Genomic DNA, 21,718 nt, shown 5'->3' with positions numbered 1-21,718 from the left:
CTGTTCTCCAGGCCCTTCGCTGCGTGACCTGTTCTCCAGGCCCTTCACTGTGTGACCTGTTCTCCAGGCCCTTCACTGTGTGACCTGTTCTCCAGGCCCTTCAATGTTTGACTAGTTCTCCAGGCCCTTCACTTTGTGACCTGTTCTCCAGGCCCTTCACTGTGTGACCTGTTCTCCAGGCCCTTCACTCTGTGACCTGTTCTCAAGGCCCTTCACTGTGTGACCTGTTCTCCAGACCCTTCACTGTGTGACCTGTTCTCCAGGCCCTTCACTTTGTGACCTGTTCTCCAGGCCGTTCACTGTGTGACCTGTTCTCCAGGCCCTTCACTGTGTGTCCTGTTCTCCAGGCTCTTCACTGTGTGAACTGTTCTCCAGGCCTTTCACTGTGTGAACTGTTCTCCAGGCCCTTCACTGTGTGACCTGTTCCCCAGGCCCTTCACTTTGTGACCTGTTCTCCAGCCCGTTAACTGTGTGACTTGTTCTCCAGGCCCTTCACTGTGTGACCTGCTCTCCAGGCCCTTCACTGTGTGACCTGTTCTCCACGCCCTACACTGTGTGACCTGCTCTCCAGGCCCTTCACTGTGTGACCTGTTCACCAGGCCCTTCACTTTGTGACCTGTTCTCCAGGCCCTTCACTGTGTGACCTGTTCTCCTGGCCCTTCACTGTGTGACGTGTTCTCCAGGCTCTTCACTGTGTGACCTGTTCTCCAGGCCCTTCGCTGCGTGACCTGTTCTCCAGGCCCTTCACTGTGTGACCTGTTCTCCAGGCCCTTCACTTTGCGACATGTTCTCCAGGCCCTTCACTGCGTGACCTGTTCTCCAGGCCCTTCGCTGCGTGACCTGTTCTCCAGGCCCTTCGCTGCGTGACCTGTTCTCCAGGCCCTTCACTGTGTGACCTGTTCTCCAGGCCCTTCACTTTGCGACATGTTCTCCAGGCCCTTCACTGCGTGACCTGTTCTCCAGGCCCTTCGCTGCGTGACCTGTTCTCCAGGCACTTCGCTGCGTGACCTGTTCTCCACGCACTTCACTCTGTGACCTGTTCTCCAGGACCTTCACTGTGAGACCTGTTCTCCAGGCCCTTCACTGCGTGACCTGTTCCCCAGGCCCTACACTGTGTGGCCTGTTCTCCAGGCCCTTCACTTTGCGACATGTTCTCCAGGCCCTTCACTGAGTGACCTGTTCTCCAGGCCCTTCACTTTGTGACCTGTTCTCCAGGCCCTTCACTGTGTGACCTCTTCTCCAGGCCCTTCACTCTGTGACCTGTTCTCAAGGCCCTTCACTGTGTGACCTGTTCTCCAGACCCTTCACTGTGTGACCTGTTCTCCAGGCCCTTCACTTTGTGACCTGTTCTCCAGGCCGTTCACTGTGTGACCTGTTCTCCAGGCCCTTCACTGTGTGTCCTGTTCTCCAGGCTCTTCACTGTGTGAACTGTTCTCCAGGCCTTTCACTGTGTGAACTGTTCTCCAGGCCCTTCACTGTGTGACCTGTTCCCCAGGCCCTTCACTTTGTGACCTGTTCTCCAGCCCGTTCACTGTGTGACTTGTTCTCCAGGCCCTTCACTGTGTGACCTGCTCTCCAGGCCCTTCACTGTGTGACCTGTTCTCCACGCCCTACACTGTGTGACCTGCTCTCCAGGCCCTTCACTGTGTGACCTGTTCACCAGGCCCTTCACTTTGTGACCTGTTCTCCAGGCCCTTCACTGTGTGACCTGTTCTCCTGGCCCTTCACTGTGTGACGTGTTCTCCAGGCTCTTCACTGTGTGACCTGTTCTCCAGGCCCTTCGCTGCGTGACCTGTTCTCCAGGCCCTTCACTGTGTGACCTGTTCTCCAGGCCCTTCACTTTGCGACATGTTCTCCAGGCCCTTCACTGCGTGACCTGTTCTCCAGGCCCTTCGCTGCGTGACCTGTTCTCCAGGCACTTCGCTGCGTGACCTGTTCTCCACGCACTTCACTCTGTGACCTGTTCTCCAGGACCTTCACTGTGAGACCTGTTCTCCAGGCCCTTCACTGCGTGACCTGTTCCCCAGGCCCTACACTGTGTGGCCTGTTCTCCAGGCCCTTCACTTTGCGACATGTTCTCCAGGCCCTTCACTGAGTGACCTGTTCTCCAGGCCCTTTGCTGCGTGACCTGTTCTCCAGGACCTTCACTGTGAGACCTGTTCTCCAGGCCCTTCACTGCGTGACCTGTTCTCCAGGCCCTACACTGTGTGGCCTGTTCTCCAGGCCCTTCATTTTGCGACATGTTCTCCAGGCCCTTCACTGAGTGACCTGTTCTCCAGGCCCTTTGCTGCGTGACCTGTTCTCCAGGCCCTTCGCTGCGTGACCTGTTCTCCACGCACTTCACTCTGTGACCTGTTCTCCAGGACCTTCACTGTGTGACCTGTACTCCAGGTCCTTCACTTTGTGACCTGTTCTCCAGGCCTTTCACTCTGTGACCTGTTCTCCAGGCCCTTCACTGTGTGACCTGTTCTCCACGCACTTCACTCTGTGACCTGTTCTCCAGGACCTTCACTGTGTGAACTGTTATTCAGGCCCTTCAATGTGTGACCTGTTCTCCAGGCCCTTCACTGTGTGACCTGTTCTCCAGGCCCTTCAATGTTTGACTAGTTCTCCAGGCCCTTCACTTTGTGACCTGTTCTCCAGGACCTTCACTGTGTGACCTGTTCTCCAGGCCCTTCACTCTGTGACCTGTTCTCAAGGCCCTTCACTGTGTGACCTGTTCTCCAGACCCTTCACTGTGTGACCTGTTCTCCAGGCCCTTCACTTTGTGACCTGTTCTCCAGGCCGTTCACTGTGTGACCTGTTCTCCAGGCCCTTCACTGTGTGTCCTGTTCTCCAGGCTCTTCACTGTGTGAACTGTTCTCCAGGCCTTTCACTGTGTGAACTGTTCTCCAGGCCCTTCACTGTGTGACCTGTTCCCCAGGCCCTTCACTTTGTGACCTGTTCTCCAGCCCGTTCACTGTGTGACTTGTTCTCCAGGCCCTTCACTGTGTGACCTGCTCTCCAGGCCCTTCACTGTGTGACCTGTTCTCCACGCCCTACACTGCGTGACCTGCTCTCCAGGCCCTTCACTGTGTGACCTGTTCACCAGGCCCTTCACTTTGTGACCTGTTCTCCAGGCCCTTCACTGTGTGACCTGTTCTCCTGGCCCTTCACTGTGTGACGTGTTCTCCAGGCTCTTCACTGTGTGACCTGTTCTCCAGGCCCTTCGCTGCGTGACCTTTTCTCCAGGCCCTTCACTGTGTGACCTGTTCTCCAGGCCCTTCACTTTGCGACATGTTCTCCAGGCCCTTCACTGCGTGACCTGTTCTCCAGGCCCTTCGCTGCGTGACCTGTTCTCCAGGCACTTCGCTGCGTGACCTGTTCTCCACGCACTTCACTCTGTGACCTGTTCTCCAGGACCTTCACTGTGAGACCTGTTCTCCAGGCCCTTCACTGCGTGACCTGTTCTCCAGGCCCTACACTGTGTGGCCTGTTCTCCAGGCCCTTCACTTTGCGACATGTTTTCCAGGCCCTTCACTGAGTGACCTGTTCTCCAGGCCCTTTGCTGCGTGACCTGTTCTCCAGGACCTTCACTGTGAGACCTGTTCTCCAGGCCCTTCACTGCGTGACCTGTTCTCCAGGCCCTACACTGTGTGGCCTGTTCTCCAGGCCCTTCACTTTGCGACATGTTCTCCAGGCCCTTCACTGAGTGACCTGTTCTCCAGGCCCTTTGCTGCGTGACCTGTTCTCCAGGCCCTTCGCTGCGTGACCTGTTCTCCACGCACTTCACTCTGTGACCTGTTCTCCAGGACCTTCACTGTGTGACCTGTACTCCAGGTCCTTCACTTTGTGACCTGTTCTCCAGGCCTTTCACTCTGTGACCTGTTCTCCAGGCCCTTCACTGTGTGACCTGTTCTCCACGCACTTCACTCTGTGACCTGTTCTCCAGGACCTTCACTGTGTGACCTGTTCTCCAGGCCCTTCACTGTGTGACCTGTTCTCCAGGCCCTTCACTGTGTGACCTGTTCTCCAGGCCCTTCACTGTGTGACCTGTTCTCCAGGCCCTTCACTATCTGCCCTGTTCACCAGGCCCTTCACTGTGTGACCTGTTCTCCAGGCCCTTCACTTTGTGACCTGTTCTCCAGGCCCTTCACTTTGTGACCTGTTCTCCACGACCCTTCACTGTGTGACCTGTTCTCCAGGCCCTTCACTATGTGACCTGTTCTGCAGGCCCTTCACTGTGTGACCTGTTCTTCAGGCCCTTCACTGTGTGACCTGTTCTCTAGGCCCTACACTGTGTGACCTGCTCTCCAGGCCCTTCACTGTGTGACCTGTTCACCAGGCCCTTCACTTTGTGACCTGTTCTCCAGGCCCTTCACTGTGTGACCTGTTCTCCTGGCCCTTCACTGTGTGACGTGTTCTCCAGGCTCTTCACTGTGTGACCTGTTCTCCAGGCCCTTCGCTGCGTGACCTGTTCTCCAGGCCCTTCACTGTGTGACCTGTTCTCCAGGCCCTTCACTTTGCGACATGTTCTCCAGGCCCTTCACTGCGTGACCTGTTCTCCAGGCCATTCGCTGCGTGACCTGTTCTCCAGGCACTTCGCTGCGTGACCTGTTCTCAAAGCACTTCACTCTGTGACCTGTTCTCCAGGACCTTCACTGTGAGACCTGTTCTCCAGGCCCTTCACTGCGTGACCTGTTCTCCAGGCCCTACACTGTGTGGCCTGTTCTCCAGGCCCTTCACTTTGCGACATGTTCTCCAGGCCCTTCACTGAGTGACCTGTTCTCCAGGCCCTTTGCTGCGTGACCTGTTCTCCAGGACCTTCGCTGCGTGACCTGTTCTCCACGCACTTCACTCTGTGACCTGTTCTCCAGGACCTTCACTGTGTGACCTGTACTCCAGGTCCTTCACTTTGTGACCTGTTCTCCAGGCCTTTCACTCTGTGACCTGTTCTCCAGGCCCTTCACTGTGTGACCTGTTCTCCACGCACTTCACTCTGTGACCTGTTCTCCAGGACCTTCACTGTGTGACCTGTTCTCAAGGCCCTTCACTGTGTGACCTGTTCTCCAGACCCTTCACTGTGTGACCTGTTCTCCAGGCCCTTCACTTTGTGACCTGTTCTCCAGGCCGTTCACTGTGTGACCTGTTCTCCAGGCCCTTCACTGTGTGACCTGTTCTCCAGGCTCTTCACTGTGTGAACTGTTCTCCAGGCCTTTCACTGTGTGAACTGTTCTCCAGGCCCTTCACTGTGTGACCTGTTCCCCAGGCCCTTCACTTTGTGACCTGTTCTCCAGCCCGTTCACTGTGTGACTTGTTCTCCAGGCCCTTCACTGTGTGACCTGCTCTCCAGGCCCTTCACTGTGTGACCTGTTCTCCACGCCCTACACTGTGTGACCTGCTCTCCGGGCCCTTCACTGTGTGACCTGTTCACCAGGCCCTTCACTTTGTGACCTGTTCTCCAGGCCCTTCACTGTGTGACCTGTTCTCCTGGCCCTTCACTGTGTGACGTGTTCTCCAGGCTCTTCACTGTGTGACCTGTTCTCCAGGCCCTTCGCTGCGTGACCTTTTCTCCAGGCCCTTCACTGTGTGACCTGTTCTCCAGGCCCTTCACTTTGCGACATGTTCTCCAGGCCCTTCACTGCGTGACCTGTTCTCCAGGCCCTTCGCTGCGTGACCTGTTCTCCAGGCACTTCGCTGCGTGACCTGTTCTCCACGCACTTCACTCTGTGACCTGTTCTCCAGGACCTTCACTGTGAGACCTGTTCTCCAGGCCCTTCACTGCGTGACCTGTTCTCCAGGCCCTACACTGTGTGGCCTGTTCTCCAGGCCCTTCACTTTGCGACATGTTCTCCAGGCCCTTCACTGAGTGACCTGTTCTCCAGGCCCTTTGCTGCGTGACCTGTTCTCCAGGACCTTCACTGTGAGACCTGTTCTCCAGGCCCTTCACTGCGTGACCTGTTCTCCAGGCCCTACACTGTGTGGCCTGTTCTCCAGGCCCTTCACTTTGCGACATGTTCTCCAGGCCCTTCACTGAGTGACCTGTTCTCCAGGCCCTTTGCTGCGTGACCTGTTCTCCAGGCCCTTCGCTGCGTGACCTGTTCTCCACGCACTTCACTCTGTGACCTGTTCTCCAGGACCTTCACTGTGTGACCTGTACTCCAGGTCCTTCACTTTGTGACCTGTTCTCCAGGCCTTTCACTCTGTGACCTGTTCTCCAGGCCCTTCACTGTGTGACCTGTTCTCCACGCACTTCACTCTGTGACCTGTTCTCCAGGACCTTCACTGTGTGACCTGTTCTCCAGGCCCTTCACTGTGTGACCTGTTCTCCAGGCCCTTCACTGTGTGACCTGTTCTCCAGGCCCTTCACTGTGTGACCTGTTCTCCAGGCCCTTCACTATCTGCCCTGTTCACCAGGCCCTTCACTGTGTGACCTGTTCTCCAGGCCCTTCACTTTGTGACCTGTTCTCCAGGCCCTTCACTTTGTGACCTGTTCTCCACGACCCTTCACTGTGTGACCTGTTCTCCAGGCCCTTCACTATGTGACCTGTTCTGCAGGCCCTTCACTGTGTGACCTGTTCTTCAGGCCCTTCACTGTGTGACCTGTTCTCTAGGCCCTACACTGTGTGACCTGCTCTCCAGGCCCTTCACTGTGTGACCTGTTCACCAGGCCCTTCACTTTGTGACCTGTTCTCCAGGCCCTTCACTGTGTGACCTGTTCTCCTGGCCCTTCACTGTGTGACGTGTTCTCCAGGCTCTTCACTGTGTGACCTGTTCTCCAGGCCCTTCGCTGCGTGACCTGTTCTCCAGGCCCTTCACTGTGTGACCTGTTCTCCAGGCCCTTCACTTTGCGACATGTTCTCCAGGCCCTTCACTGCGTGACCTGTTCTCCAGGCCCTTCGCTGCGTGACCTGTTCTCCAGGCACTTCGCTGCGTGACCTGTTCTCCACGCACTTCACTCTGTGACCTGTTCTCCAGGACCTTCACTGTGAGACCTGTTCTCCAGGCCCTTCACTGCGTGACCTGTTCTCCAGGCCCTACACTGTGTGGCCTGTTCTCCAGGCCCTTCACTTTGCGACATGTTCTCCAGGCCCTTCACTGAGTGACCTGTTCTCCAGGCCCTTTGCTGCGTGACCTGTTCTCCAGGACCTTCGCTGCGTGACCTGTTCTCCACGCACTTCACTCTGTGACCTGTTCTCCAGGACCTTCACTGTGTGACCTGTACTCCAGGTCCTTCACTTTGTGACCTGTTCTCCAGGCCTTTCACTCTGTGACCTGTTCTCCAGGCCCTTCACTGTGTGACCTGTTCTCCACGCACTTCACTCTGTGACCTGTTCTCCAGGACCTTCACTGTGTGACCTGTTCTCCAGGCCCTTCACTGTGTGACCTGTTCTCCAGGCCCTTCACTGTGTGACCTGTTCGCCAGGCCCTTCACTGTGTGACCTGTTCTCCAGGCCATTCACTGTGTGACCTGTTCTCCAGGCCCTTCACTATCTGCCCTGTTCACCAGGCCCTTCACTGTGTGACCTGTTCTCCAGGCCCTTCACTTTGTGACCTGTTCTCCAGGCCCTTCACTTTGTGACCTGTTCTCCAGGACCCTTCACTGTGTGACCTGTTCTCCAGGCCCTTCACTATGTGACCTGTTCTGCAGGCCCTTCACTGTGTGACCTGTTCTTCAGGCCCTTCACTGTGTGACCTGTTCTCTAGGCCCTTCAATTTGTGACCTGTTCTCCAGGCCCTTCACTGTGTGACCTGTTCTCCAGGCGCTTCACTCTGTGACCTGTTCTCCAGGCCCTTCACTGTGTGACCTGTTCTCCAGGCCCTTCACTGTTTGACCTGTTCTCCAGGCCCTTCACTTTGTGACCTGTTCTCCAGGCCCTTCACTGTGTGACCTGTTCTCCAGGCCCTTCACTGTGTGACCTGTTCTCCAGGCCCTTCACTGTGTGACCTGTTCTCCAGGCCCTTCACTGTGTGACCTGTTCTCCAGGCCCTTCACTGTGTGACCTGTTCTCCAGTCTCTTTACTGTATGACCTGTTCTCCAGGCCCTTCTCTGTGTGACCTGTTCTCCTGGCCCTTCACTGTGTGACCTGTTCGCCAGGCCCTTCACTGTGTGACCTGTTCTCCAGGCCCTTCACTTTGTGACCTGTTCTCCAGGCCCTTCACTGTGACGTGTTCTCCAGGCCCTTCACTGTGTGACCTGTTCTCCAGGCCCTGCACTGTGTGACCTGTTCTCCAGGCCCTTCACTGCGTGACCTGTTCTCCAGGCCCTTCACTTTGTGACCTGTTCTCCAGGCCCTTTACTATGACGTGTTCTCCAGGCCCTTCACTGTGTGACCTGTTCTCCAGGCCCTGCACTGTGTGACCTGTTCTCCAGGCCCTTCACTGTGTGACGTGTTCTCCAGGCCCTTCACTGTGTGACCTGTTCTCCAGGCCCTTCATTGTGTGACCTGTTCTCCAGGCCCTTCACTGTGTGACCTGTTCTCCAGTCTCTTTACTGTATGACCTGTTCTCCAGGCCCTTCTCTGTGTGACCTGTTCTCCTGGCCCTTCACTGTGTGACCTGTTCTCCAGGCCCTTCACTGTGTGACCTGTTCTCCAGGCCCTTCACTGTGTGACCTGTTCTCTAGGCCCTTCAATTTGTGACCTGTTCTCCAGGCCCTTCACTGTGTGACCTGTTCTCCAGGCCCTTCACTCTGTGACCTGTTCTCCAGGCCCTTCACGATGTGACCTGTTCTCCAGGCCCTTCACTGTTTGACCTGTTCTCCAGGCCCTTCACTTTGAGACCTGTTCTCCAGGCCCTTCACTGTGTATCCTGTTCTCCAGGCCCTTCACTGTGTGACCTGTTCTCCAGGCCCTTCACTGTTTGACCTGTTCTCCAGGCCCTTCACTGTTTGGCCTGTTCTCCAGGCCCTTCACTGTGTGACCTGTTCTCCGAGCCCTTCACTTTGTGACCTGTTCTCCAGGCCCTTCACTTTGTGACATGTACTCCAGGCCCTTCACTGTGTGGTCTGTTCTCCAGGCCATTCACCGTGTGACCTGTTCTCCTGGCCCTTCACTTTGTGACCTGTTCTCCAGGCCCTTCACTGTGTGACCTGTTCTCCAGGCCCTTCACTGTGTGACCAGTTCTCCAGGCCCTCCAATGTCTGACCTTTTCTCCAGGCCCTTCACTGTCTGACCTGTTCTCCAGGCCCTTCACTGTGTGACCTGTTCTCCAGGCCATTCACTGTGTGACCTGTTCTCCAGGCCCTTCACTGTGTGACCTGTTCTTCAGGCCCTCCACTGTGTCACCTGTTCTCCAGGCCCTTCACTTTGTGACCTGTTCTCCAGGCCCTTCACTGTGTGACCTGTTCTCCAGGCCCTTCACTGTGACGTGTTCTCCAGGCCCTTCACTGTGTGACCTGTTCTCCAGGCCCTTCACTGTGTGACGTGTTCTCCAGGCCCTTCACTGTGTGACCTGTTCTCCAGGCCCTTCACTGTGTGACCTGTTCTCCAGGCCCTTCACTGTGTGACCTGTTCTCCAGGCCCTTCACTATGTGTCCTGTTCTCCAGGCCCTTCACTGTTTGACCTGTTGTCCAGGCCCTTCACTTTGTGACCTGTTCTCCGGGCCCTTCACTGTGTGACCTGTTCTCCAAGCCCTTCACTTTGTGACCTGTACTCCAGGCCCTTCACTGTGTGGTCTGTTCTCCAGGCCCTTCACTGGGTGACCTTTTCTTCTGGCCCATCACTTTGTGACCTGTTCACCAGGCCCTTAACTGTGTGACCTGTTCTCCAGGCCCTTCACTGTGTGACCTGTTCTCCAGGCCCTCCACTGTCCGAGCTTGTCTCCCGGCCCTTCACTGTCTGACCTGTTCTCCAGGCCCTTCACTGTGTGACCTGTTCTCCAGGCCATTCACTGTGTGACCTGTTCTCCAGGCCCTTCACTGTGTGACCTGTTCTCCAGGACCTCCACTGTGTGACCTGTTCTCCAGGCCCTTCACTGTGTGACCTGTTCGCAAGGCCTTTCACTGTGTGACCAGTTCTCCAGGCCCTTCACTGTGTGACCTGTTCTCCAGACACTTCACTGTGTGACCTGCTCTCCAGGCCCTTCACTGTGTGACCTGTTCTCTAGGCCCTTCAATTTGTGACCTGTTCTCCAGGCCCTTCACTGTGTGAACTGTTCTCCAGGCGCTTCACTCTGTGACCTGTTCTCCAGGCCCTTCACTATGTGACCTGCTCTCCAGGCCCTTCACTGTGTGACCTGTTTCCAGCCCCTTCACTTTGTGACCTGTTCTCCAGACCCTTCAATGTGTGACCTGTTCTCCAGTCCCTTTACTGTGTGACCTGTTCTCCAGGCCCTTCACTGTGTGACCTGTTCTCCAGGCCCTTCACTGTGTGACCTGTTCTCCAGGCCCTTCACTGTGTGACCTGTTCTCCAGGCCCTTCACTGTGTGACCTGTTCTCTAGGCCCTTCAATTTGTGACCTGTTCTCCAGGCCCTTCACTGTGTGACCTGTTCTCCAGGCGCTTCACTCTGTGACCTGTTCTCCAGGCCCTTCACTATGTGACCTGTTCTCCAGGCCCTTCACTGTTTGACCTGTTCTCCAGGCCCTTCTCTTTGTGACCTGTTCTCCAGGCCCTTCACTGTGTGACCTGTTCTCCAGGCCCTTCACTGTGTGACCTGTTCTCCAGGCCCTTCACTGTGTGACCTGTTCTCCAGGCCCTTCACTGTGTGACCTGTTCTCCAGGCCCTTCACTGTGTGACCTGTTCTCCAGTCTCTTTACTGTATGACCTGTTCTCAAGGCCCTTCTCTGTGTGACCTGTTCTCCTGGCCCTTCACTGTGTGACCTGTTCGCCAGGCACTTCACTGTGTGACCTGTTCTCCAGGCCCTTCACTTTGTGACCTGTTCTCCAGGCCCTTCACTGTGACGTGTTCTCCATGCCCTTCACTGTGTGACCTGTTCTCCAGGCCCTGCACTGTGTGACCTGTTCTCCAGGCCCTTCACTGTGTGACGTGTTCTCCAGGCCCTTCACTGTGTGACCTGTTCTCCAGGCCCTTCACTGTGTGACCTGTTCTCCAGGCCCTTCACTATGTGACCTGTTCTCCAGTCTCTTTACTGTACGACCTGTTCTCCAGGCCCTTCTCTGTGTGACCTGTTCTCCTGGCCCTTCACTGTGTGACCTGTTCTCCAGGCCCTTCACTTTGTGACCTGTTCTCCAGGCCATTCACTGTGTGACCTGTTCTCCAAGCCGTTCACTGTGTGACCTGTTCTCCAGGACCTTCAATTTGTGACCTGTTCTCCAGGCCCTTCACTGTGTGACCTGTTCCCCAGGCCCTTCACTCTGTGACCTGTTCTCCAGGCCCTTCACGATGTGACCTGTTCTCCAGGCCCTTCACTGTTTGACCTGTTCTCCAGGCCCTTCACTTTGAGACCTGTTCTCCAGGCCCTTCACTGTGTATCCTGTTATCCAGGCCCTTCACTGTGTGACCTGTTCTCCAGGCCCTTTACTGTTTGACCTGTTCTCCAGGCCCTTTACTGTTTGACCTGTTCTCCAGGCCCTTCACTGTTTGGCCTGTTCTCCAGGCCCTTCACTGTGACACCTGTTCTCCGGGCCCTTCACATTGTGACCTGTTCTCCAGGCCCTTCACTTTGTGACATGTACTCCAGGCCCTTCACTGTGTGGTCTGTTCTCCAGGCCATTCACCGTGTGACCTGTTCTCCTGGCCCTTCACTGTGTGACCAGTTCTCCAGGCCCTCCAATGTCTGACCTTTTCTCCAGGCCCTTCACTGTCTGACCTGTTCTCCAGGCCCTTCACTGTGTGACCTGTTCTCCAGGCCATTCACTGTGTGACCTGTTCTCCAGGCCATTCATTTTGTGACATGTTCTCCAGGCCCATCACTGTGTGACCTGTTCTCCAGGCCTTTCACTGTGTGACCTGTTCTCTAGGCCCTTCACTTTGTGACCTGTACTCCAGGCCCTTCACTGTGTGGTCTGTTCTCCAGGCCCTTCACTGGGTGACCTTTTCTTCTGGCCCATCACTTTGTGACCTGTTCACCAGGCCCTTAACTGTGTGACCTGTTCTCCAGGCACTTCACTGTGTGACCTGTTCTCCAGGCCCTCCACTGTCCGACCTTGTCTCCCGGCCCTTCACTGTCTGACCTGTTCTCCAGGCCCTTCCCTGTGTGACCTGTTCTCCAGGCCATTCACTGTGTGACCTGTTCTCCAGGCCCTTCACTGTGTGACCTGTTCTCCAGGACCTCCACTGTGTGACCTGTTCTCCAGGCCCTTCACTGTGTGACCTGTTCGCAAGGCCTTTCACTGTGTGACCAGTTCTCCAGGCCCTTCACTGTGTGACCTGTTCTCCAGACACTTCACTGTGTGACCTGCTCTCCAGGCCCTTCACTGTGTGACCTGTTCTCTAGGCCCTTCAATTTGTGACCTGTTCTCAAAGCCCTTCACTGTGTGACCTGTTCTCCAGGCGCTTCACTCTGTGACCTGTTCTCCAGGCCCTTCACTATGTGACCTGCTCTCCAGGCCCTTCACTGTGTGACCTGTTTCCAGCCCCTTCACTTTGTGACCTGTTCTCCAGACCCTTCAATGTGTGACCTGTTCTCCAGTCCCTTTACTGTGTGACCTGTTCTCCAGGCCCTTCACTGTGTGACCTGTTCTCCAGGCCCTTCACTGTGTGACCTGTTCTCCAGGCCCTTCACTGTGTGACCTGTTCTCCAGGCCCTTCACTGTGTGACCTGTTCTCTAGGCCCTTCAATTTGTGACCTGTTCTCCAGGCCCTTCACTGTGTGACCTGTTCTCCAGGCGCTTCACTCTGTGACCTGTTCTCCAGGCCCTTCACTATGTGACCTGTTCTCCAGGCCCTTCACTGTTTGACCTGTTCTCCAGGCCCTTCTCTTTGTGACCTGTTCTCCAGGCCCTTCACTGTGTGACCTGTTCTCCAGGCCCTTCACTGTGTGACCTGTTCTCCAGGCCCTTCACTGTGTGACCTGTTCTCCAGGCCCTTCACTGTGTGACCTGTTCTCCAGGCCCTTCACTGTGTGACCTGTTCTCCAGTCTCTTTACTGTATGACCTGTTCTCAAGGCCCTTCTCTGTGTGACCTGTTCTCCTGGCCCTTCACTGTGTGACCTGTTCGCCAGGCCCTTCACTGTGTGACCTGTTCTCCAGGCCCTTCACTTTGTGACCTGTTCTCCAGGCCCTTCACTGTGACGTGTTCTCCAGGCCCTTCACTGTGTGACCTGTTCTCCAGGCCCTGCACTGTGTGACCTGTTCTCCAGGCCCTTCACTGTGTGACGTGTTCTCCAGGCCCTTCACTGTGTGACCTGTTCTCCAGGCCCTTCACTGTGTGACCTGTTCTCCAGGCCCTTCACTATGTGACCTGTTCTCCAGTCTCTTTACTGTACGACCTGTTCTCCAGGCCCTTCTCTGTGTGACCTGTTCTCCTGGCCCTTCACTGTGTGACCTGTTCTCCAGGCCCTTCACTTTGTGACCTGTTCTCCAGGCCATTCACTGTGTGACCTGTTCTCCAAGCCGTTCACTGTGTGACCTGTTCTCCAGGACCTTCAATTTGTGACCTGTTCTCCAGGCCCTTCACTGTGTGACCTGTTCTCCAGGCCCTTCACTCTGTGACCTGTTCTCCAGACCCTTCAATGTGTGACCTGTTCTCCAGTCCCTTTACTGTGTGACCTGTTCTCCAGGCCCTTCACTGTGTGACCTGTTCTCCAGGCCCTTCACTGTGTGACCTGTTCTCCAGGCCCTTCACTGTGTGACCTGTTCTCCAGGCCCTTTACTGTTTGACCTGTTCTCCAGGCCCTTCACTGTTTGGCCTGTTCTCCAGGCCCTTCACTGTGTGACCTGTTCTCCGGGCCCTTCACATTGTGACCTGTTCTCCAGGCCCTTCACTTTGTGACATGTACTCCAGGCCCTTCACTGTGTGGTCTGTTCTCCAGGCCATTCACCGTGTGACCTGTTCTCCTGGCCCTTCACTTTGTGACCTGTTCTCCAGGCACTTCACTGTGTGACCTGTTCTCCAGGCCCTTCACTGTGTGACCAGTTCTCCAGGCCCTCCAATGTCTGACCTTTTCTCCAGGCCCTTCACTGTCTGACCTGTTCTCCAGGCCCTTCACTGAGTGACCTGTTCTCCAGGCCATTCACTGTGTGACCTGTTCTCCAGGCCCTTCACTGTGTGACCTGTTCTCCAGGCCCTCCACTGTGTGACCTGTTCTCCAGGCCCTTCACTTTGTGGCCTGTTCTCCAGGCCCTTCACTCTGTGACCTGTTCTCCAGGCCCTTCACGATGTGACCTGTTCTCCAGGCCCTTCACTGTTTGACCTGTTCTCCAGGCCCTTCACTTTGAGACCTGTTCTCCAGGCCCTTCACTGTGTATCCTGTTATCCAGGCCCTTCACTGTGTGACCTGTTCTCCAGGCCCTTCACTGTTTGACCTGTTCTCCAGGCCCTTCACTGTTTGGCCTGTTCTCCAGGCCCTTCACTGTTTGACCTGTTCTCCAGGCCCTTCACTGTGTGACCTGTTCTCCAGGCCCTTCACTGTGTGACCTGTTCTCCAGGCCCTTCACTATGTGTCCTGTTCTCCAGGCCCTTCACTGTTTGACCTGTTATCCAGGCCCTTCACTTTGTGACTTGTTCTCCGGTCCCTTCACTGTGTGGTCTGTTCTCCAGGCCCTTCACTGGGTGACCTTTTCTTCTGGCCCATCACTTTGTGACCTTTTCCCCAGGCCCTTCACTGTGTGACCTGTTCTCCAGGCCCTTCACTGTGTGACCTGTTCTCCAGGCCCTCCACTGTCCGACCTTGTCTCCCGGCCCTTCACTGTCTGACCTGTTCTCCAGGCGCTTCACTGTGTGACCTGTTCTCCAGGCCCTTCACTGTGTGACCTGTTCGCAAGGCCTTTCACTGTGTGACCTGTTCTCCAGGCCCTTCACTGTGTGACCTGTTCTCCAGACACTTCAGTTTGTGACCTGCTCTCCAGGCCCTTCACTGTGTGACCTGTTTCCAGCCCCTTCACTTTGTGACCTGTTCTCCAGACCCTTCAATGTGTGACCTGTTCTCCAGGACCTTCAATGTGTGACCTGTTCTCCAGTCCCTTTACTGTGTGACCTGTTCTCCAGGCCCTTCACTGTGTGACCTGTTCTCCAGGCCCTTCACTGTGTGATCTGTTCTCCAGGCCCTTCACTGTGTGACCTGTTCTCCAGGCCCTTCACTGTGTGACCTGTTCTCTTGGCCCTTCAATTTGTGACCTGTTCTCCAGGCCCTTCACTGTGTGACCTGTTCTCCAGGCGCTTCACTCTGTGGCCTGTTCTCCAGGCCCTTCACTATGTGACCTGTTCTCCAGGCCCTTCACTGTTTGTCCTGTTCTCCAGGCCCTTCACTTTGTGACCTGTTCTCCAGGCCCTTCACTGTGTGACCTGTACTCCAGGCCCTTCACTGTGTGACCTGTTCTCCAGGCCCTTCACTGTGTGACCTGTTCTCCAGGCCCTTCACTGTGTGACCTGTTCTTCAGGCCCTTCACTGTGTGACCTGTTCTCCAGTCTCTTTACTGTATGACCTGTTCTCCAGGCCCTTCTCTGTGTGACCTGTTCTCCTGGCCCTTCACTGTGTGACCTGTTCGCCAGGCCCTTCACTGTGTGACCTGTTCTCCAGGCCCTTCACTTTGTGACCTGTTCTCCAGGCCCTTCACTGTGACGTGTTCTCCAGGCCCTTCACTGTGTGACCTGTTCTCCAGGCCCTGCACTCTGTGACCTGTTCTCCAGGCCCTTCACTGTGTGACGTGTTCTCCAGGCCCTTCACTGTGTGACCTGTTCTCCAGGCCCTTCACTGTGTGACCTGTTCTCCAGGCACTTCACTGTGTGACCTGTTCTCCAGTCTCTTTACTGTATGACCTGTTCTCCAGGCCCTTCTCTGTGTGACCTGTTCTCCTGGCCCTTCACTGTGTGACCTGTTCTCCAGGCCCTTCACTTTGTGACCTGTTCTCCAGGCCATTCACTGTGTGACCTGTTCTCCAAGCCGTTCACTGTGTGACCTGTTCTCCAGGACCTTCACTGTGTGACCTGTTCTCCAGGCCCTGCATTCTGTGACCTGTTCTCCAGGCCCTTCACTGTGTGACGTGTTCTCCTGGCCCTTCACTGTGTGACCTGTTCTCCAGGCCCTTCAAAGTTTGACCTGTTCTCCAGGCCCTTCACTTTGTGACCTGTTCTCCAGGCCCTTCACTGTGTGACCAGTTCTCCAAGCCGTTCACTGTGTGACCTGTTCTCCAGGCCCTTCACTGTGTGACCTGTTCTCCAGGCCCTTCACTGTGTGACCTGTTCTCCATGCCCTTCGCTGCGTGACCTGTTCTCCAGGCCCTTCACTTTGTGACCTGTTCTCCAGGCCCTTTACTATGACGTGTTCTCCAGGCCCTTCACTGTGTGACCTGTTCTCCAGGCCCTGCACTGTGTGACCTGTTCTCCAGGCCCTTCACTGTGTGACGTGTTCTCCAGGCCCTTCACTGTGTGACCTGTTCTCCAGGCCCTTCATTGTGTGACCTGTTCTCCAGGCCCTTCACTGTGTGACCTGTTCTCCAGTCTCTTTACTGTATGACCTGTTCTCCAGGCCCTTCTCTGTGTGACCTGTTCTCCTGGCCCTTCACTGTGTGACCTGTTCTCCAGGCCCTTCACTATGTGACCTGTTCTCCAGGCCCTTCACTGTGTGACCTGTTCTCTAGGCCCTTCAATTTGTGACCTGTTCTCCAGGCCCTTCACTGTGTGACCTGTTCTCCAGGCCCTTCACTCTGTGACCTGTTCTCCAGGCCCTTCACGATGTGACCTGTTCTCCAGGCTCTTCACTGTTTGACCTGTTCTCCAGGCCCTTCACTTTGAGACCTGTTCTCCAGGCCCTTCACTGTGTATCCTGCTCTCCAGGCCCTTCACTGTGTGACCTGTTCTCCAGGCCCTTCACTGTTTGACCTGTTCTCCAGGCCCTTCACTGTTTGGCCTGTTCTCCAGGCCCTTCACTGTGTGACCTGTTCTCCGGGCCCTTCACTTTGTGACCTGTTCTCCAGGCCCTTCACTTTGTGACATGTACTCCAGACCCTTCACTGTGTGGTCTGTTCTCCAGGCCATTCACCGTGTGACCTGTTCTCCTGGCCCTTCACTTTGTGACCTGTTCTCCAGGCCCTTCACTGTGTGACCTGTTCTCCAGGCCCTTCACTGTGTGACCAGTTCTCCAGGCCCTCCAATGTCTGACCTTTTCTCCAGGCCCTTCACTGTCTGACCTGTTCTCCAGGCCCTTCACTGTGTGACCTGTTCTCCAGGCCATTCACTGTGTGACCTGTTCTCCTGCCCTTCACTGTGTGACCTGTTCTTCAGGCCCTCCACTGTGTGACCTGTTCTCCAGGCCCTTCACTGTGTGACCTGTTCTCCAGGCCCTTCACGATGTGACCTGTTCTCCAGGCTCTTCACTGTGTGACCTGTTCTCCAGGCCCTTCACTCTGTGACCTGTTCTCCAGACCCTTCAATGTGTGACCTGTTCTCCAGTCCCTTTACTGTGTGACCTGTTCTCCAGGCCCTTCACTGTGTGACCTGTTCTCCAGGCCCTTCACTGTGTGACCTGTTCTCCAGGCCCTTCACTGTGTGACCTGTTCTCCAGGCCCTTTACTGTTTGACCTGTTCTCCAGGCCCTTCACTGTTTGGCCTGTTCTCCAGGCCCTTCACTGTGTGACCTGTTCTCCGGGCCCTTCACATTGTGACCTGTTCTCCAGGCCCTTCACTTTGTGACATGTACTCCAGGCCCTTCACTGTGTGGTCTGTTCTCCAGGCCATTCACCGTGTGACCTGTTCTCCTGGCCCTTCACTTTGTGACCTGTTCTCCAGGCACTTCACTGTGTGACCTGTTCTCCAGGCCCTTCACTGTGTGACCAGTTCTCCAGGCCCTCCAATGTCTGACCTTTTCTCCAGGCCCTTCACTGTCTGACCTGTTCTCCAGGCCCTTCACTGAGTGACCTGTTCTCCAGGCCATTCACTGTGTGACCTGTTCTCCAGGCCCTTCACTGTGTGACCTGTTCTCCAGGCCCTCCACTGTGTGACCTATTCTCCAGGCCCTTCACTTTGTGGCCTGTTCTCCAGGCCCTTCACTCTGTGACCTGTTCTCCAGGCCCTTCACGATGTGACCTGTTCTCCAGGCCCTTCACTGTTTGACCTGTTCTCCAGGCCCTTCACTTTGAGACCTGTTCTCCAGGCCCTTCACTGTGTATCCTGTTATCCAGGCCCTTCACTGTGTGACCTGTTCTCCAGGCCCTTCACTGTTTGACCTGTTCTCCAGGCCCTTCACTGTTTGGCCTGTTCTCCAGGCCCTTCACTGTTTGACCTGTTCTCCAGGCCCTTCACTGTGTGACCTGTTCTCCAGGCCCTTCACTGTGTGACCTGTTCTCCAGGCCCTTCACTATGTGTCCTGTTCTCCAGGCCCTTCACTGTTTGACCTGTTATCCAGGCCCTTCACTTTGTGACTTGTTCTCCGGTCCCTTCACTGTGTGGTCTGTTCTCCAGGCCCTTCACTGGGTGACCTTTTCTTCTGGCCCATCACTTTGTGACCTTTTCCCCAGGCCCTTCACTGTGTGACCTGTTCTCCAGGCCCTTCACTGTGTGACCTGTTCTCCAGGCCCTCCACTGTCCGACCTTGTCTCCCGGCCCTTCACTGTCTGACCTGTTCTCCAGGCGCTTCACTGTGTGACCTGTTCTCCAGGCCCTTCACTGTGTGACCTGTTCGCAAGGCCTTTCACTGTGTGACCTGTTCTCCAGGCCCTTCACTGTGTGACCTGTTCTCCAGACACTTCAGTTTGTGACCTGCTCTCCAGGCCCTTCACTGTGTGACCTGTTTCCAGCCCCTTCACTTTGTGACCTGTTCTCCAGACCCTTCAATGTGTGACCTGTTCTCCAGGACCTTCAATGTGTGACCTGTTCTCCAGTCCCTTTACTGTGTGACCTGTTCTCCAGGCCCTTCACTGTGTGACCTGTTCTCCAGGCCCTTCACTGTGTGATCTGTTCTCCAGGCCCTTCACTGTGTGACCTGTTCTCCAGGCCCTTCACTGTGTGACCTGTTCTCTTGGCCCTTCAATTTGTGACCTGTTCTCCAGGCCCTTCACTGTGTGACCTGTTCTCCAGGCGCTTCACTCTGTGGCCTGTTCTCCAGGCCCTTCACTATGTGACCTGTTCTCCAGGCCCTTCACTGTTTGTCCTGTTCTCCAGGCCCTTCACTTTGTGACCTGTTCTCCAGGCCCTTCACTGTGTGACCTGTACTCCAGGCCCTTCACTGTGTGACCTGTTCTCCAGGCCCTTCACTGTGTGACCTGTTCTCCAGGCCCTTCACTGTGTGACCTGTTCTTCAGGCCCTTCACTGTGTGACCTGTTCTCCAGTCTCTTTACTGTATGACCTGTTCTCCAGGCCCTTCTCTGTGTGACCTGTTCTCCTGGCCCTTCACTGTGTGACCTGTTCGCCAGGCCCTTCACTGTGTGACCTGTTCTCCAGGCCCTGCACTCTGTGACCTGTTCTCCAGGCCCTTCACTGTGTGACGTGTTCTCCAGGCCCTTCACTGTGTGACCTGTTCTCCAGGCCCTTCACTGTGTGACCTGTTCTCCAGGCACTTCACTGTGTGACCTGTTCTCCAGTCTCTTTACTGTATGACCTGTTCTCCAGGCCCTTCTCTGTGTGACCTGTTCTCCTGGCCCTTCACTGTGTGACCTGTTCTCCAGGCCCTTCACTTTGTGACCTGTTCTCCAGGCCATTCACTGTGTGACCTGTTCTCCAAGCCGTTCACTGTGTGACCTGTTCTCCAGGACCTTCACTGTGTGACCTGTTCTCCAGGCCCTGCATTCTGTGACCTGTTCTCCAGGCCCTTCACTGTGTGACGTGTTCTCCTGGCCCTTCACTGTGTGACCTGTTCTCCAGGCCCTTCAAAGTTTGACCTGTTCTCCAGGCCCTTCACTTTGTGACCTGTTCTCCAGGCCCTTCACTGTGTGACCAGTTCTCCAAGCCGTTCACTGTGTGACCTGTTCTCCAGGCCCTTCACTGTGTGACCTGTTCTCCAGGCCCTTCACTGTGTGACCTGTTCTCCATGCCCTTCGCTGCGTGACCTGTTCTCCAGGCCCTTCACTTTGTGACCTGTTCTCCAGGCCCTTTACTATGACGTGTTCTCCAGGCCCTTCACTGTGTGACCTGTTCTCCAGGCCCTGCACTGTGTGACCTGTTCTCCAGGCCCTTCACTGTGTGACGTGTTCTCCAGGCCCTTCACTGTGTGACCTGTTCTCCAGGCCCTTCATTGTGTGACCTGTTCTCCAGGCCCTTCACTGTGTGACCTGTTCTCCAGTCTCTTTACTGTATGACCTGTTCTCCAGGCCCTTCTCTGTGTGACCTGTTCTCCTGGCCCTTCACTGTGTGACCTGTTCTCCAGGCCCTTCACTATGTGACCTGTTCTCCAGGCCCTTCACTGTGTGACCTGTTCTCTAGGCCCTTCAATTTGTGACCTGTTCTCCAGGCCCTTCACTGTGTGACCTGTTCTCCAGGCCCTTCACTCTGTGACCTGTTCTCCAGGCCCTTCACGATGTGACCTGTTCTCCAGGCTCTTCACTGTTTGACCTGTTCTCCAGGCCCTTCACTTTGAGACCTGTTCTCCAGGCCCTTCACTGTGTATCCTGCTCTCCAGGCCCTTCACTGTGTGACCTGTTCTCCAGGCCCTTCACTGTTTGACCTGTTCTCCAGGCCCTTCACTGTTTGGCCTGTTCTCCAGGCCCTTCACTGTGTGACCTGTTCTCCGGGCCCTTCACTTTGTGACCTGTTCTCCAGGCCCTTCACTTTGTGACATGTACTCCAGACCCTTCACTGTGTGGTCTGTTCTCCAGGCCATTCACCGTGTGACCTGTTCTCCTGGCCCTTCACTTTGTGACCTGTTCTCCAGGCCCTTGACTGTGTGACCTGTTCTCCAGGCCCTTCACTGTGTGACCAGTTCTCCAGGCCCTCCAATGTCTGACCTTTTCTCCAGGCCCTTCACTGTCTGACCTGTTCTCCAGGCCCTTCACTGTGTGACCTGTTCTCCAGGCCATTCACTGTGTGACCTGTTCTCCTGCCCTTCACTGTGTGACCTGTTCTTCAGGCCCTCCACTGTGTGACCTGTTCTCCAGGCCCTTCACTTTGTGACCTGTTCTCCAGGCCCTTCACTGTGTGACCTGTTCTCCAGGCCCTTCACTGTGACGTGTTCTCCAGGCCCTTCACTGTGTGACGTGTTCTCCAGGCCCTTCACTGTGTGACCTGTTCTCCAGGCCCTTCACTGTGTGACCTGTTCTCCAGGCCCTTCACTGTGTGACCTGTTCTCCAGGCCCTTCACTATGTGTCCTGTTCTCCAGGCCCTTCACTGTTTGACCTGTTGTCCAGGCCCTTCACTTTGTGACCTGTTCTCCGGGCCCTTCACTGTGTGACCTGTTCTCCAGGCCCTTCACTTTGTGACCTGTACTCCAGGCCCTTCACTGTGTGGTCTGTTCTCCAGGCCCTTCACTGGGTGACCTTTTCTTCTGGCCCATCACTTTGTGACCTGTTCACCAGGCCCTTAACTGTGTGACCTGTTCTCCAGGCCCTTCACTGTGTGACCTGTACTCCAGGCCCTCCACTGTCCGACCTTGTCTCCCGGCCCTTCACTGTCTGACCTGTTCTCCAGGCCCTTCACTGTGTGACCTGTTCTCCAGGCCATTCACTGTGTGACCTGTTCTCCAG

This window comes from Scyliorhinus torazame, chromosome 3 (genome assembly GCF_047496885.1).
Source record: "Scyliorhinus torazame isolate Kashiwa2021f chromosome 3, sScyTor2.1, whole genome shotgun sequence".
NCBI lineage: Eukaryota > Metazoa > Chordata > Chondrichthyes > Carcharhiniformes > Scyliorhinidae > Scyliorhinus > Scyliorhinus torazame.
This window is presented reverse-complemented; position numbering follows the sequence as displayed.